We start from the raw sequence: 18,383 nt of genomic DNA on the forward strand, positions 1-18,383 counted from the left end.
CAAATAGCTAAAAACATAAATAACTAAATAAACCCTAGGAAGAGCAATGCAATTTCAATGGATTCTATGTTTATCCTTGTTTAATTTAGTTAAGATGAAGCAAAGAGATATGATGGCATACATAAATCACATTTAAAACTTGCAATTACAGAAGGAAACACAATATCAAATCAAGAATTCCACAAGAATCCCATAAATTGCTGCAAACCCTAGTTTATTCCTTAACCAAACTGCTAAAAACAGTGTACAATAATGCTAAAAGCATTCACAAAAGTCCAACCCTTGCCAATGAATGAAAAATTACAATATATAGGCAACTAACAACTCATCCTAGTCTCTAGGGGTCGAGCTCATAAGTTTAGGAGCTATTCCAACAAAATCTAAACTGAGAACTAAAAAGTAGGTAGTGGAACAACTTGCCTCTAAAAACTAGGGAATTGATTCATTTAGTTGCAAACTACCTTTTGATGGATGAATCTACCTATATGAGTGAAAATTTAGCATAATTACATCAAAGTCCATCAAGTCACATTAAATTACATCATGATTTTGACTATTAGAAAGAGAAAAGTCAAATTGTGAAGAAACTTGGCAAAAAATAGACCTTTTTGGCTAAAATGAGCAAATTTCCTCCTATGCGCAACGCTGATTTCCCTATGCATAGCGCCTTTTTACAACTGACTTTGGAGGCCTTCGTGGTGTCCAAATTTGCGCCAAGTGGGCTTGTTGGAAATCTCTGCCTATCTACTTTCTATAACAATTGGAATCTTTGAATTTGGCCTCCATTTTCCCTTCCAAAACTTAGTTTTCCCAACACTGCTTCCTATGTGTCCAAAAAGGGGCAGAAAGGTCATTTTGGAGGTGTTTTTGACCTTTTTGGAAGCTCAAAACTTGTCAAAATTTCTTGGCCATTTGGGGACATTCATATTTTTCCATGAAAAATATATAAATGTTTATTTTTCCTCAAAAGGAAGTCCCTAGCAAAAACGCGCTCTAGGTGGCGCGACGCATCAGGCAAAAAAACCTGCTTTTTAGGCCAAAAATTTCAAAATTGCAAAAAGTGTCCCAAATTTCTTGAAATTTGGGCTGAATGTCCTTCATCAAGTGTTGTATTGGGCCAAGGAAGCCTCAGCCAAGATCTGAAGTCTATCTTTCTCTTTTCACTTCCTCGATGCCTTCTTCAACTTGGCCTTCAAAATCCTGATTCTTGCTTTGCACACCTTGTTTCTCGCCAAGTAATGATGGGCCATGAGCCTCAACATAGTTTTCTCTCTATTTTCCTTCTCTAGCATCTTTTCCAAGTGGATATTTTCCCTCTCAAGCCAAGATTCATGATCAGCATTGGTTTCTTGTTCAAGTGGTGTGAGCTTGACTTTCCTCCTCTTGGAAGTTTGCCGATTTTCTCGTATGCTTTGTAGCTCCATAATGGTTTGATGATCCTAGTTGCTTGTTTCTTTTCTCCAAATATTTTATTATCCACTTCGATCTTTCTAGGTTGAGAGAAAAATCATGAGTGTCCACTTGTTGCTCCTGAATGATCTCCTTGAGCTTTGAGCGTTGTGAGCCCAAATCGGTGTCATCATCCTAAATAAGAATGAAATTTGTCTCCTGCCCTCCTAAAGGCCCCTCATCATGTAATGGCTGCTTGCCCTTTTCCTATACCTACTCTGTTGATGGAGGAAACGAGACCCCTTCCACCCTGGGTGGAGAAAATACTCGTTTTGCCGCTGCAAACAACCATCTAGTGCCCTTTTGGTAGGTGATAAACACTGAAACACTAGTGGTTTGTGTCTCATGAATCTCCTGCTAATATGAAGGTCCTCCTGTCTCATGAAAAACTGTTGGGGGCACCTGAGGACCTGTGAAGACCTGATGTGAAATGAAATCCTCCCATGAGATGTTCTGTAAACCAAGCCAATGCAAGGCCACAATTTTGATTAGCGCAAAATGATATATACTGTTATACTGCTACTGGGGAGGATTCCTATGCACTAAGGTGGTCATCTTCTCAATGTTTTGGCAAATAAAATAGGGGAGATTCATCATTCTCACCCTAGTGAAGTGCATCAACAATCTGATGTGATAGGCATATAGGCAAGAAAATTGGCCGTCACAGCTGAATTTTTTAATTATGAGTTTCATCAAGGGAGCATATGTGTCCTTCAGATATCTAAAGGGAAAAAATCTATTCAGATGCCTCTGATAACCAGCCCTGATGTAAGGCTCATAATGCTCTCTATCAATCTACTGCCTTTTATTCCACTGCTCACCAACATTTGGAATGCCAGTTTCTTGAGAAAGAGTCTCGGGTGTCAACGTGAATGTCACACCTGCCAAAGTGACTTGACCATTATGAAGATGGAGCACAAACAATCTAGTCAATTCATGATGGTACTAGACTCTCTCTGCCATCTCACAGAACTGATAACAAGATTGGTGTTGAAAGCATGTGATAGCAAGAGGATAGGCCAACAACTCGGCAAGTGAAGTAGGCCGTTCTCGTATATGTTTACCACCCTTGTGATGTCTCCTTGGTGCATGCATTTCTCTAGAAGAATCACTGAGAGTCTCCTCATTTTGATCATAGGAAGGATCTGACTCCATGTTTGCCAATGTTTGAGTTTTCTTTGATGAGTATGAAGAGATTTATGGTGTCTTTAGGTTTGTTCTGTCAAGGATGGGAATGTATGAGGGACTATGGAGGGAAAGTGTATGAGGAGTTTTGGGAATGTTTTTGACAGGATTTTGGGGAATAGAAGGGTTTAGGGAACAGTATTTAAGATTTGGGCAGAAGTTAGGGTTTAGGAATTTTTAACTATGTTTTGGGATAGTGGGATTAGGGATTTATAATTAGTAAACTTAGGGATATGGGGATTGGGGGAATGGGTTGATGAAAATGTAATGAGAGGGAGAAAATGAATGAGGGAATGAAAGAGTGAGGGAGTGAAAAATGTCTAGGAGTGGAGTTAGTAGCAAAAAACACAAGTTGTAAACCCTATGCAATTTTTTTTGACAAAAATTTCAAGGAGGTAGGGTTTCAAGTTTTTCTCATTAAATCAGCATAAACACCAAGAGAAACTCATTCACTAATCATGGAGGAATGTTTGACTTACTTGAACAACTGAAGATTGAGCAATTTTGGCAGTTTGGGAGGTGGTTGTGAATGAAATTGGCTTCCAAACCCTGTGTGCCGCGCCACAAACCCAGTGCGCCACACCACTTCAATGTGTCACGCCTGTCTAATTTTTACACTGAAGAGTGCAACCCAATGTGCCACGCCCCTGAAATTTGCCAAAGTTGCTGTGATTTTGCTCTTTGGCTTCAACATGACCTTTCTCTTGTTCACTCTTTCTCCTTTAGATGCAAATGAACTCTTTAAACATAACAAATGGCTTATATACAAAGGATTTTAATTTTTCACTTATAAAAACCCACTTTGTAATGTTTGCCTTTGACTTTCTTTTAAAACTCTGTTTTTGGGCAGTTTGCTTTATGTTTGCCTTTGATGAAGTGATTGCTTTGACTTTTTGTTTGCCTTGCAAGTGATGGAGTTGCAGAGGCTTGGCAAGGTGACCAGGGTTGCCATTGAGGTTATTACATATGAAAAAAAAAATGAAATTACATCAAATTTATACATGAAAACGTAAAAAACTGTTTTTCCTCAAAACAGGGTTTTGAAGAAAAATCAATCAGTAAGCATGTGATTATCGAAATTATTGTTGCTGAAACTTTATTTGACCTCCTCATGCACCTGCTGACCGTTATTGAGCATTTTCAAGACCTTATTGACGAAACCCTAGACCTAATGAGACCTAAAACCCTAAAAATGAATTTCGCAAATTTAAAGACAAAAATTGACTGCAGATGATCTAGATGAATGAAAATGGGCCAGTACATGAGGGAAAATGTATAATAAGCCACTACCATCAGATGATCCATGACCCTAATGGAATGCAGCTGATCGGGTGAGACAACTAACATGCAATGTAACAAGAGAATTTGATCACTGACCGAGGGATGAAGATACCGACACTAACAGTACCAAAGTGGGAAAATGCATGGTTTGTGTGTGTAATCCTTTGTAAAGGGGTTATAAGGGAAAAGGAATGTCGATAACATTTTTATGTGTTAAACACATATTAACTGTGTTTAGAGAGGGAAGCTTATGTATAAGCGGTCAATGGATGGTTTAAAGGTTACGAAGGGGTTTAGCGTTCCGATAAGAAGTACAAAGGAAAAGACTTAAATAGAACCATAAACAAATGCTTGAGGGCTATTTTAAAGTCCTGATAAGAGGTTTGGAAAGGTGATTGGGTTCTGATATAAAGGGACCAAGATAAAAGGGCCTTAACAATTTGACATTTATGAGATTGAAGTTTTGACTCCTTTGAAGAGTCAAACACCAGGGACAGAAGTGTGAATGCATATTTATGCATACTGTGGGTATGTGTGGGTGTTACCCTACACCATTAGTGGTATCAGAGCAGAGATTTGTACTTAGAGCTGAATTGAAGTCAGAGTAGATCTGTAACTAGAGAAGGTTTGAAAACAGAGTAGGGAAAGATTTCTATGGAAAGGAGGTTGCACACTGAAGAAGGTAATGTGCTTAGATTACAGTAGAAGATTGTAAAGGGAACTTTTGAAGTTCTTGGAAAACTATAGCAGTTGTAGCAGAGGCTTGAAGTAGGCAGGAACAAAGGATTCCATGAACGAAAGAGAAAGCAAGATTACTTAATGAAAGTTCTAAAGGAAAGAGGACTTGAGGGACAAAATAGAGGACAATGCATTCAAAGTGCAGAAGAATGGGTGAAACAAGATCATGTTGAGATCTTGAAGGTGAGGTAATATGTTCTGTTCCCAACTGAGAATATGTGTTTGTACTAATACACAAGTGACAACAAGAGAAGATACGAGAGGGGAACAAGATGTGTTCTTGAAGGCAGAGTAAGGAGAATACTTTGAAGAAGAAGTGGCAGTGATCCTGAAGAATCCAACAAGAAATTGGATAGAGAGGACAACTGAAGTGTTCTCAAGAGAGAGTGAGAGATTGCAGAAGCCTAGAAGGAGAAAAGGTGTTGCTCAAGAGGAGGTTCCAAATAGAGGACCTATGCTTAACAAAAGACTGAGTGAGGAGAGCTTAGTGAGGTAAGATTATAGCCAGGAGGACTAGTTGTAGTAGAGGCTTGTTGCAGATGAGTGAGAATCTCATGAAGGAAGAAGAGGAGAAGATGACTATTGATAGTCATAGCAAAGGTTCAGAAAGAAGCCACAGCAGAAGATATGAGAAGAAGGATTCCAAAGCAAATGGCAAGAGGATGAGTTAAGAAGAAATTAACAAGGAAGTTGTAGAGTTAAAAGAACAACTCAATGCATTAAGGAGAATGCCTGAGAAAAGCCAGAGACTAGGTTGGGTCTTGAGGAAAAAGCCAGTGAAGTGACATGAAATACAGAGAAGGCTATAGCAAATGCAAGTAAAGTGCCTCGAGGAAAAACTCAAGGAAGTTGAGTTAGAAATGGAAGAATCCATTTGTGAACCAGAACAAGAAGAATTTTTGGAAGAAAGTGAAGATGACGACTTGAACACTAAAAATTCAAGTGAAGCCAAAGGGTCACATGGTTTTAAAACTGACAATTTCTGTATGTTTGCAAGTAAAACATCTAAGGAAGGACAATTTGCTGATATTGTCATAAAAGAAGAAGAAGACTAGCAGAATCTAAATTCTGTTTTGGAAGAAGATGAGGTAGATAGATCTCATATGCAGTTAGAGAAAGATATCAAGCAACCAGGTGAAGGGCTCGAAAAAATTGAAGAGGAGATCATCAAAGATTTTCTGAATCATATGAAGGATTTAGAACAACAAGGAGATATGATGGTTGAACCATGAAGTGAGACCACAGGGTCTTATGTTTTTAAAATTGATAGTTTGTATATGATGGCAGATATTGCAGGAGAAGAGAAGCCTTTTGAAGATATATTCAGAGGTGATGAAGATCTAGAAGCAAAAGGAGACAAAGAAATATTTTCAGAAGAGAAGAAATTTGACTGCATATAAAAGAAAAATTCTATGGATGAGTCTATAGAAGCTGCCATGGAGATGAGGAATCAAGATCTTATTCTAATGAAGAATGAAGAAATATTGTCTGAGAAAGGTAATCAAATGAGTTTGATTAATGTTGTTGATGAAAAAAATGTAGGAGAATGTTAATGAAGATGATGAGACAAAGATAGCTCTTGCGAAAGGTAAACAACAAGAGACAGAAGGCAAGCTTGGAGAAGAGACTATGTTAGCTAAAAACATAGTAAAGGATCATTAGTTCACCATGATGATAGGCACAATGGAAATAGCCCTGGAAGCTATTGAGACAGTCAAGGGAAAAGAAGGACATCTACTGGAAGATGTTAAGAAGGAAGAAGTCTATGCAAAAGACTTAGCAAAGGGAGAAAGAACACTAATAAAGGAGTTTTTTGTAGAGGATGAGCAATTTGTTGAAACTGTCAGAAGTATAAGGAAGTATCTTTTAGAAGTTAAAAAATATGAAGTAAAGGAGGATGAAGAATGTCTCTTAAATAACAAAAGTAGTGATTTATTGTAGCAGAAGGAATTTAACAATGCTTGAACGTGTGAAGATGTGACAACACATGAACAAGTTCTTGTGGAAGAAGAAGATGAAGTTCCATTTGAAGAGCTGATATTTGAGGCAACATTTGAGACTGTTGAACCTTATGATTTCCAAATTAATAATTTGTGTATAAATGTAGGGAACATAACTGGTGATGAAATACTTCCAAAGTATCACAGAGAAATTTTATTGTTGGAATATTTGCTAGAAAATTCAGAGTATGACAGTATGATTGCAAAAGAAGAAGTTCACTATGGTGGACAAGGGAAAGAAGACGTCATTAGGACAGATGGTGTGGAAGAGAGACAAATAGGCAGTCTTGTGAATTCTTTTGAGAATTCAGAAGAACATACTAATGTGCTGACAGAGGAGAAAGAAACACTGCAACAAACTGAATTGTTGCTAAAGGAAAACAAGGCACATCAGCCTTGTGTTTTTAATTTTAGCAAGTGTTTTGTGAGTGCAGGTTTTGTTGCAGGGCTGAAGGAGATTTGGCATAGATGAACAGTGAAATAAAGGTGAAAGAAGAGAATTCTATGGAAGAAATCAATCCATGGAATCAAGAAATTAATTTGCTGGAGAAAGTGCTAAAAGTCATGATTCAATCATGAAAGACGGTAAGGATGATAGGGAGGCAGTCAGCATAGAAGTCATAGCAAGCAAGGAAAAGGTTGAAGAAAGTGTAAAATAAGAAGAAAAAGTAAACCAGAAATTACAAAGAGAAAGTAACCAGCAACAATTTAAAGAATTAGTGAACAACAACAACCTGAAACAAAAAGAAGGAGGCAGAAAAATGGAGTAGAAAATGAACTAGTCCAAAGATGTATTAGAAACAGAGATTGAAGAAATGTGTCAATTGATGATGAAGCAGTTCAAATAGAGGAAAATGGTAGTAGAAGGAAGCAAGATAAATTCAAGAATAGAGAAAAAGTGTAGCAATGAGCCTTAGAGGATTGCGATGGATGAGGACTGTAATGGGCCTTTAGATAGAGCGATTGCGATATTGCGATTGAGCGACAGCCGTCGGATCTCACGTCAAATTGATGGTCTAGATTTTATCGCTCATCACATATCGGAGAGATCAAGGTCTAAGCGATAGTGGAATAGTTAAGGGCAATACGCCGATAGTGATTAAGTGCTAATTGGTTGATGAGAAATATCGATTGATTGGAGGTCAGGCCTTAATATAGTGTTGCACTGTGGAGTGACTAAATGAAGCGGACCTGAAGCATTTATCAATGTGGGTTCAACGAATTTGAAGTCCGATATAGAGGTTTGGTGATGTTTTCCTTTATAAACAAGATAGTGAAGAATTAAGTGCCAATAGTGTATTTCTCGGTTTTGAGGGGAAATTGCATATCAGAAAGAGGAATGTATATATGTATGCATGACCAAGGAAAGAGGTGATTGGGTTCCAATATAAAGGGACCAAGATAAAAGGGCCTTAACCATTTGACATTTATGAGATTGAAGTTTTGACTCCTTTGAAGAGTCAAACACGTGGGACATAAGTGTAGATGCATATTTATGCATACTGTGGGTATGTGCGGGTGTTAACCTAGACCAACCTACTCTTCTACCTCCAATGAGTTATCCACTATGTCCCATTAGTGTGTACATGCTCACAAAGGAGTCACCTACTACTAGGAATGGGCCTCTTGAGGGAAACCATGTATCCACCATTACCGAGAGTGTTGGGTATGTGTTATATTATTTCCACAACTAGTTTCACACATTTTTATGTTGTACCAAATATAGTTGGGGAGGACCCTATAATGGTTGAATTGACCCAAGGATGGTGGGTGGACCCACATGTTATTTTTGCGCATGGTTTTGGGCACGATGGTATTTTCTAGATCTAGTCAAGGGAGCTATGATTATGTTCTAATCTAGGGTTAATGATTGGGGTTTATGAATTCTTTGACATGTGTATAATGTATTGCAACATTGAAAGGAATATGATGAAAAATCAATCTGGTTTTCTTGGCATTATGTTCAAGGAGAAAATATCTATGTATATTTTTTATGTTCCTGCTATTGAATATTTTTCTATTTTTAAGAATTCATTTGTAAATAATTTTTGTATAGGTCTAAATCCTACATTTGGTAGCATAACTATTTTGGCTTTAAGGGGAATGCTTTGCGGCTGAGGGCTTTTGGGATTGCTGCTTGCTTTTAAAGGAGATGGCGAATGGTGGGAAGATAGAGATCAAGAAATTCAATGGACAAAGGTTTGAGTTGTGGAAGCAAGATGGATGATCACTTTGGTGTATATAGGTCTGTGGATCACAATACATCCAGGTACTAAACCAACAATAGTGTCTATAGAATACTAGACCAAGTTGGATAAGAAGAAAAATAGAATGATATGACTGTTTGTCTTAGATTCAATATTGTTAAATGTTTACAATAAAGGCTTTGTCGGACAAGTTAGGGGATTTGTATTAATCTCAGTCCCTAGTGAAAAAACTTTTCCTACGGAAATTGTTGTATAACCTGATGATGAGGGATGGATACTAGGTAAGAGATAATTTGAATTCCTTCAAATTATCTCGTAATTCAATTGTTATATATTGATATTAAAATTTTTGACAAAGATAAGTGCATCATTTTATTGTGTTCTCCACCAAACTCGTGGGATAGTCTGGTTGTTGTTATAGGTAGCAATAAAGTAACCACCCTCCACCCACATCTACCCAAATAACTGACCAATTGGGGTATACATATGATAAGAGGCTACTACGATATTATTCAACCTCCTTCGTCACCATAAGGAAATGGAATCGATAGAAACACATCAACCATACATTCTACATCAGCAACAACACCCCCAGGAGACTTCCCAACCACTCAGACATCCTGCCCCTGGTTCCCCTTATACTTTTAGACTTCTTAACCTCTAAAAGATCTCATTCTATGCGCATGCCAGTGTCCAGGGACCTTTGGATGCTCCCACAGGCCTCCATGTGTGAGTTCAGGGAATTTTCCCAGCAAATCTATGCCAATGTCCCCAAACTTTAAGGCACTTTTCTAGCCTAGAATTTCAGTCACTGCCCAAAACATGTTGGAACTTTTAGAAACCATTAAACACATTATGAAAAGTCTAATAAATAAAAAATAAGCTTTAGTACTAGACCTGACCATCCCTAACCAAGACTTATATTCTGTTAAACACTTGACATCAAAGCAACCCATACGTTTAGGATCACCACCTTCTCCCTTGAAGCGTTATGACATCAATTAGGTCTTGCATCCATCATTTTCATAATTACAAGTAAATACATGAAATAACCATGACATGAAACAGTCAATTAACCATGGTTATAACCAGCATAAAACCATGGAAACAATAGAGATATAACAGTTATTAAATCCACATATAAAGAAGTACAAAAGTAGGAGAAATTAGTTTTCATTAATCATAGTTGAATTCGACCAGGTTCAAGACTTCCATGTACGACCCGAATATAGACCCATCTAAACAAAATCTTTCTTTCAACCAATCACCATCATTCCATATTCTAAGCATGAATGTCGGATCTCATGGATAAACCAATAAAAAAAAGAGAATCTAGAAATTAAACTACCTCCACCCTCACCAAACCGTGATCACACGAAAATGGGTGCTCTTATCAAAAAACTAAAATGAGCTTGGAATTGTATCTAGAATCCATCACTATCCTTGAGGAATTTTTTGACTCCTTGTCTTTCAGGCATTACTGCAATCCAATCCTGGATCACTATGCCCTAAACCAAGACCAGTCTCTCAGGATTTACCACAATCCAAACCCATATCATTAAGCCCTAAACCGAGACTCCTTCCTATGGATTTACCATTTATCCTGCCAAAACTGGTCAAGGGATTCCTAGGCATTTTGGAATGAACGTTGAGACCACCTCTTCCCTAGATTCTGAAATCGATCTAGTAAATCCAAAGCTCAAAACTGTGATAAACATCCCAGCACACTATGGCATCCAAAAAAGACAATGATAGGCTGAAAACCACTATCATAACCCGACAAAACCATGCCACTAATAGCAAGAGAACAATAAACCAACATCAAAACCCATGCATGCCAAAACCAGCTAGGAAATCACACATGAATATAATGTTACCTACAAGTATTCCTACTGAAGTTGCTTGATCTTGCTCTTCCTTCCTTTATGCTTTCTTTCTTTCCTCTCCCTTTGTTTTATTTTCCTTCCTTGATCCAAAGCTAGAGTGATCCAAGAAAACTCTAAGTTTCCAAGAGTGAGAGATAGAGAATAATGAGGGATCTCCAAAATGTGAATTGACAAAAGGTTACCAACCGATCCTTAGAAGCCTTTTTATTAATGAGGCCTCTATTCTCTTTATTTTCCATTATTTTCCTTCAATTTCCTACTCACATACAACTTGTGACCTTTCACCTTACTTTTCTCATATTTTCCTTTATTTTCATAAATAAATGTGCCAAAAATTCCTTTTTCCTTTTTAATGCCTTTGCCTTAGCCTTTGCCATAAACACATCCTGTGATGCCCACTAGGATATATTTTCCCAACATTTAGCTTGAAATAGGTGTCCCTTAACCATGGTCATATTTTTCCTTTATTAACTTCTATTACATGAACTTTTCACTAGGGCTATTACAAATACAACTACCTTGAAGTTTTGATGAAATAATGTCATCCACAATGTCAAAGGAGATGGGCCAGAAAAATGTGGAGAGCTAGAATAGAGATGCCTTGTTTGTAAGAGGACAATCCTATAAGAGAAACAAAAATAAGTCGTGAGGTGGGAGATTTAAATCTAGAGGTAGATCTAAATATCCAGGAAAAAGATGTAAAAGTATGTTGGAAATGTGAAAAATAAGGGTACTATAAAAAGGATTGTAGATATACAAATCTTGAGAAGGGAAAGGGATATGATTATGCTACTTCTATAGAGGTAAAAATCACCTCAAATGAAGGTGGGGATGTGTATTTTGTTTCTTCTTCAAGTACACATGTAGATCATGAGGCATCGTTGATTGACTTTGGTGCGTTCTTTCATATTGCTCCACATATGAAGTGGTTTCACGAGTATGATAAATTTGATGGTGGTGATTTCTTCCTAGGTGATGATAGGAAGGCCAAAATCATAGGATGCATAAAATTCAAGTTGAATTTTCAAGCTGTAAGTATTAGAAAATTTCTTGGTGTTATGAACATTTGTGGATTGGCTAGCAATCTAATTTTATAAGCAAGATGGTTCAAGGAACATTGGTATTGATGATGGGATTTTAGATTAGAACTCTATACAAGTTGTTGGGCAGTATTGTTATTGATGAGAACAATAGCTCTGTGGTTCCTAAAAGTGGAAATAAAAATATAGTCTCTAGTGAAAATGGTATGTTTTGGCATCAAATACTAGGACACATTGGAGAGAAGGGCCTTTGTTTACTACATGATAATGGTATGGTATAAGGTGTGTCTAATTTCTCTCTATATTTTGATTTTTCTGAACATATGCGAAGAAGAATCAAGTGAGGTTCTCCTCTCGTTGTAAGAGGGAATAAGGGATATTAGACCTTAGGCATAGTAATGTGTTTGGAAGGACAAATTTTAGATCCCTCTACATAGTATATGGTACGTATTATGTTTATATATATAAGTTCTAAAATATAATAGTTACAAATATGAATTAGTATCTTAATTTGTATTATAAAATGGATCTTAATTTACACCTACTACTTACATTTTATATATAATTCACATTTATTAATATTCTTTTTTCTAATTATACGTTTATTAATTAAATTCATTAACTTTTTATATGCTTATTAATTATTCGTTTTGAAATATTATGAATAGAAATATAACTATTATGATTCAACTTTACATTACTGTCATGCGTGCATATTGGGAATTTAGATTACATTATCAATATTATAAAATCTTAGGCATCACTACAACATATCCTCCCTAACATATTTTTTAGCAAAGGTGCTCACTCTATAGCGTAGTGTGAAGGCTTTATGTAAGTATGTCTATCCCTCTTAATTAAGACGAGAGGCTCATTCTATATCTGAATGTGAAGGTGATGTGTAAGTATGTCCATCTCTATTAAAATAAGAATAAACTATATCTAAATAGAATAACCAATATGCTATGAATATTTAATTAGTTGTCCATAGGACCTAATATAATTTCATGTAGTTAATTACAAGTTAAAAAAAAAGAAGTGAGCAAGATGTTTAAACCATATACTTTTAAAAATATTTTAGCACATGATATCAACTTCGTATATCTATATAGAAAAAATGTTAAAATAAAATATTTTAATGTTGTATAGAATAAAATATCCAATGTGGGTTATGAATGAAACAGTTTAATATAATTAATATTGATGTATGCTTAAACATATATTAATAACAAAAGAATCAGTTTAATGTGCCCTAAAAAAATGACTCAATGCACATGTTATGTGATCTCTATAACATTCAAAAGTACAATTTAAACAATAAAAAATTACACATTATTTTTTTGCACTCTAAAATAAGTTTGCACCTGAAGAAATTTGATCTCTCTCGACTATGTTAGATCTGTGGTTAAAATAGATCTATGGTAGTTTTTAACTCTTACAAATATTTATCATTTCTTATTGCCTCTAATTTCTTTGGCTCTTACAAGAATCTTTCAACATTTACTTTATTTTCCTTTACGAAACCAACATTATCTTAACCACTCTAATATTTCCTTGCATACTCATCCTTAATCATACTAGAGAGATTAAGTTCAAAGAAATCTTACAACTTTATATAATAAGCATTTCTTCTAGAGTACATTTCAATTGGTTTCCAGATGACATCCTCATTGAAATTGTTGACTTGTCAATAATCCAGTATGGAGGAGATATGTAAGTCCATCCATTCTCAACCTAGAGTTGACACATGTACCTTTTGAAATAAAGATAAAATATTCATCAAATAAAAAAATAATGTCTAATAAAATAAAAAATTAATATAGGTGTTTGGTCAGTTTTAGTTAAAAGAACCTTAAAATATCAATAAACATAAATAAAATATTACTTTATAGAGAAATAAAGTGTGTATATATATATATATAATAGATAAACTCTCTGCATATGCATGTTGAGTAAGTTATTTTGATACTCTCAAACATAAACAAAATATCACTTGATGAAAAATAAAGTATATATATATAAACTGTTTGAATATGCATGTTTGAGTATTTTATTTTAATCTCGACTTCATATATGTGTACATATCGAGAGAAAATAAAAGAATAAAATATTTTAATGTTGATCATAATAAAATATTTCAAATTCTTATATAAAAGGAGTAATTGAAAATTAAAAAAAAATTACTTCCTAATAAAATAATAAGATAGATGTGTAACTGATTTAATTCTTATTGTAAAATTAATATGTAGCATTTAAAAGCAGAGATCATTGAAAATTAAAAAAAAAATACTTCCTAATAAAATAATAAGATAGATGTGTAACTCATTTAATTCTTATTGTAAAATTAATATGTAACATTTAAAAGCAGAGATCATTGAATCTGCGTTGAATGTTGAGTGGTAGATATGCCACCATCGATGAAGGTCCGAAGTTTTCCAGCTCCTGGTATGTGGTATTGAATCATATTAATGTTGTGTTATTGAATGGTATTAACGTTGTTGAATAAATCTGCTTTGAATGCATTATTGAATGGTATTAACATTGTGGGTTTATACATATGCCTATATTGCTTTATCGAGAAGCAACTCAACCGTCCCGTGGGTTTATACATATGCCCGTCCAAAATCTGTATATGCGTTGAACTATACAGCGCTCTGCAGTTTAAAAAAAAAATCATTTAAAATCATTTGAATGGTAAGCTTTGGCGGTTTTCAGGTGCTCATTGGTATTCTTTTGATTTGGCTGAGAAGAGTTTTGGTGAATACAAAAGTGGTGTATGCGTTGAACTGATTTGGTGTATACAACGCTTTGGTATACAGCGCTTGCATTCACTTGGTATATGCGTTGTTCAAATTTTATATGTCATGTTGAATGCATTTGAATAATAACATTTGAATGGTATCTCTGTGTGGGAGACAGCTCCTGGTATCGACATTTATATGGTTCCCATTTGAATGTGTTATTGAATGGTATTTGAATGCAGCGTTGAATGGTATTAATGCTGTTGGTATTTCGGAGAAGTTAAAGTGTTCCATCGATGCTAGCACTTCTATTTGGCAACCGTAGTACTGAAAACATCATGGAAGGAAGCGCTAGTTTAGCTGTGTCCACGATCATGTAGAGGCTTTGCAGTCACAGTGGTATTACACCACTGAAACTCCATCCCTCCACATGCACACCTGGGGTCAAGCCATATAATTATCATGGTATAGGAAATTGTGAATTGAAGTAATAGGAAATTGAAGAAATCTGTGGGTGTTTTCATGAATTGTCTTGCAGAGTAGAAATGCTCTAGAATGCAGATGGAATGACATTTCCAGCATTGGTAAGAATAATCATACTTGACAGAGAGTCTGGAAACGGAGTACATGACATACAATGTTTGTAGGATTGATAAAAGATTGTCAGTTGATGTAATAAATCTTAATTTGATAGTGTATATTGAGAAGTGTTAACCAACGACACTGAATGTCGATGTATTTCGGTCATAGGCATAAAATATTTCATCTTTGATGCAAGCAGTGGTATATATTTGTTGGAAAGTCTGTTGAACTTTTGAGGGTTGTATCGATAATGTGTTTCTCGGTCCCATGACATGGTCTTATAATTATTGATGTTTTGATAGCCATCATTTCTTATTTGAAAGTGAAGGAGTACTTGAAGGATCCAAGCAAGTTTGCAGTTGTTGCTGGCCCAATTGTGGCATTGTATTTAAAACCCATTATAGTTTCTGTCTACATATATATGCATTGATTCCCTGATTCATTTGATGCACATTTATACAAGATATTACTATGTACTGTGAGTGGATATTACTTTTCTGCATTAAGTAATAATTGTGATCAGTTTTTAAGGTGTAAATCTGACATTGAAGAAAAATGGCCAGGATCAGTGAAGTATTAGAGTTCATGGAAACTCTTATACAATCTACTGTTGATGACACATTACAAATCAGCATAGGATCTCTCTCAGAAATTCAGACATGTCTACAAAATGCACAGGAAACGATTGATTTTTTGCAGCTTGAATCTCAGCTACAACAAGAAGAATTACAGAAGTGGAGTCATCATTCTGAATATGTTTCTGTTGAGAAGATTGAAACAAACTCCCATAAACAGTGAGACAATATTATTGAAGTTCATTCAAATCCAGTGCCCAATAAAGTATCAACTGTACATGCAGATGCAGAAACTTAGTCTGCACTTCCGAAGCCCATCATCAGACCTTGGGAATAGCTTGTTCAGAACAAGCACAGAACCAGTCTTGGATATGACAAGGAATTGTCCTTTCATATCCTAGACTACTCAAAGCCCATTCAGTTTCAGAGTGCTAGATTTATGCATGACAGTTCACCTCCAGCTGTTCCAGTTTCTACTCCTCTTCCACCGCAACAACAACAACAACAGATTGTGAAATGCCAACACTGTGATCGAGTTGGCCATTTGAAAGATCACTGTTTTGATCCTCATCCATGTAAGCATTGTCATAAAACCACCCATTCTTCACACAGATGCTTTAGAAATAAATGTCTTGCAAGAACAAAGTTTCATCTTGGATGGATCGCTTCTTGGCAATGGGCATCAACAACCAAGAATATATTCCAAACACATGTCAGAACTTGTTCTAGAGTATTGAACAGTCTTGCAGTTGAGTTTTCTCCATTTTCTCACGTTGTATCTGACAAGGGGGGAAATGATGGTCATCTACAAACTCCAAAGTCACATCAAGCGAGCCTGAACCACAACCTGTCACACCAGATTCAGAGTTGTATCCAGAGACAAAGATGCCCATAAACATGCCTTCAGTTGGCAATCAGGGATACTTCCTCTAGCAGAAGACTTTAGCTTCCTACCAGTTTCGGAAGAATTCCAAGAACAAAATTGAGAACACTGCCTCTAGCAGAAGACTCCAGCTTCTTGCCAGTTTTGGAAGAGTTCCAGGAATTGCATTAAGCATTCCAGAGTTTTTGGTCATCCTTAAACCATCACAGGTTGAGACTTCCCTTTTCAGGTTGAAGTTCTCCCTTTCTTGCGCGGTGAGACCTCCCTTTCATGGTTGAAGGTTTCCCTCTTCAAAACAATAGGAGCACTTCCTCTAGCAGAAGACTTCAGCTTCTTGCCAGTTTTGGAAGAGTTCCGTGAACTGCACTAAGTGTTCCAGTGTTGGTGGTCATCCTTAAACCACCGCCCTTTATACCAACATTTCATAGAGCACATTCAACCTAGTGCTGCCATGCATTTTTTTGCACATTTTGTATTACAACTCTCCCCTTGGACTCATACATAACCCTTCGGATTAAGGGGGGGAATGTTGGACACCTAATTCTCAGTGGGTTAGTGTGGAAGCCGAATGGAGAGAAGGATTCCAAGAGACCTTGGGATGTGAAACCTAATAGTCACATGTTGTACTATAAATGTATATCATTTGTCAATAAAAATTGTACTCGCATGATTCATCTTTCATATTGTTCAGTGTTTAACAAGAAAGGAAACTTTGAAGATGTTGAATCCATTTTCACATTAAAAATGCAAATTACACAAAGAATAATTACACATGGTGTGTCTAATCAACATAGATCCACCTTAACCATGGTCCATCAAACATCCAAAGAGATCATATTTATGGAGGTGTAAACTTTTTATTCAAGTTTTGCACTCTAAAAATGTTTCAATTTCAAGAGATTAGATCCCTCTTGGCTCTTCCTAGATCTATTCTTAAAATAGATCTATACTCATTGTAGCACAATTTCAAATTTCTTTCAAAAAGTGTCTTTACTAAAATGGTTGACTGGTCATAGTTTTGATCCTACACAAAAAAAAACCTTTAATTGAAGTAGTAAATGGAAATAAAAGATTCCAAATTGAAGGAATAATTATGTTGCTACATTTACTTTCTCATCCCATGTAACCATGAATTATATTTCTCATCTCATGTAACCATGAATTATCTTTCTCCATTAAATACTAGGAGCAACTTGAGCATCATGAGTTCTCCTTTAACATTGTCAAAAACTCATGCATTCCCGTTGAATGTGTGCTCAAGGATACTTCAATATTACATTTTTATTCTTCATATGAATGTGCAGTTACAATTTACTGGTTAGGTAAGTTATGTGGTCATTAATTCTTACTAAGACATTTTGAATGCTTAAACGTTTTTCTCTAACTTCCCCTTCCTGCATGGGATTTTCGTTCTTCTCCATTCTTTGAAATTGATCCCAACTTAGCTTTTCTATTCTTAAGTTCTTTTCTATCAGCTTAATTGGCTCTCTTCTATTGTGTGACGTTCAAACACATTCTCATCACTAATCAAGAATAACCGATCATTCTTAGAACAACCATGGGATGAACAAGGGGGACCATCAAGATTTTCATTTAGTTGCATCAACTTCTCAGACAAAGTTTCCAAGCCCAACCCATGGTCATGTGGACCCAAAAGATGGGAGCTAGAGTATAGGGCTCGTAATGTATGGAGGGAAGCGATAAGTATGTTAAATTTCCATAAGGAAATCTATATTCCATTAATCAAATAATGTTACAAATAAATATATGACCTATTGTCTCAAGATAGGGAAACTACCTTGGACACACAATCTGT

Source organism: Pinus tabuliformis, chromosome 4_2 (genome assembly GCF_031772625.1).
Source record: "Pinus tabuliformis cultivar Carrire ecotype Pingquan chromosome 4_2, CPIR1, whole genome shotgun sequence".
NCBI classification, from domain to species: Eukaryota; Viridiplantae; Streptophyta; class Pinopsida; order Pinales; family Pinaceae; genus Pinus; species Pinus tabuliformis.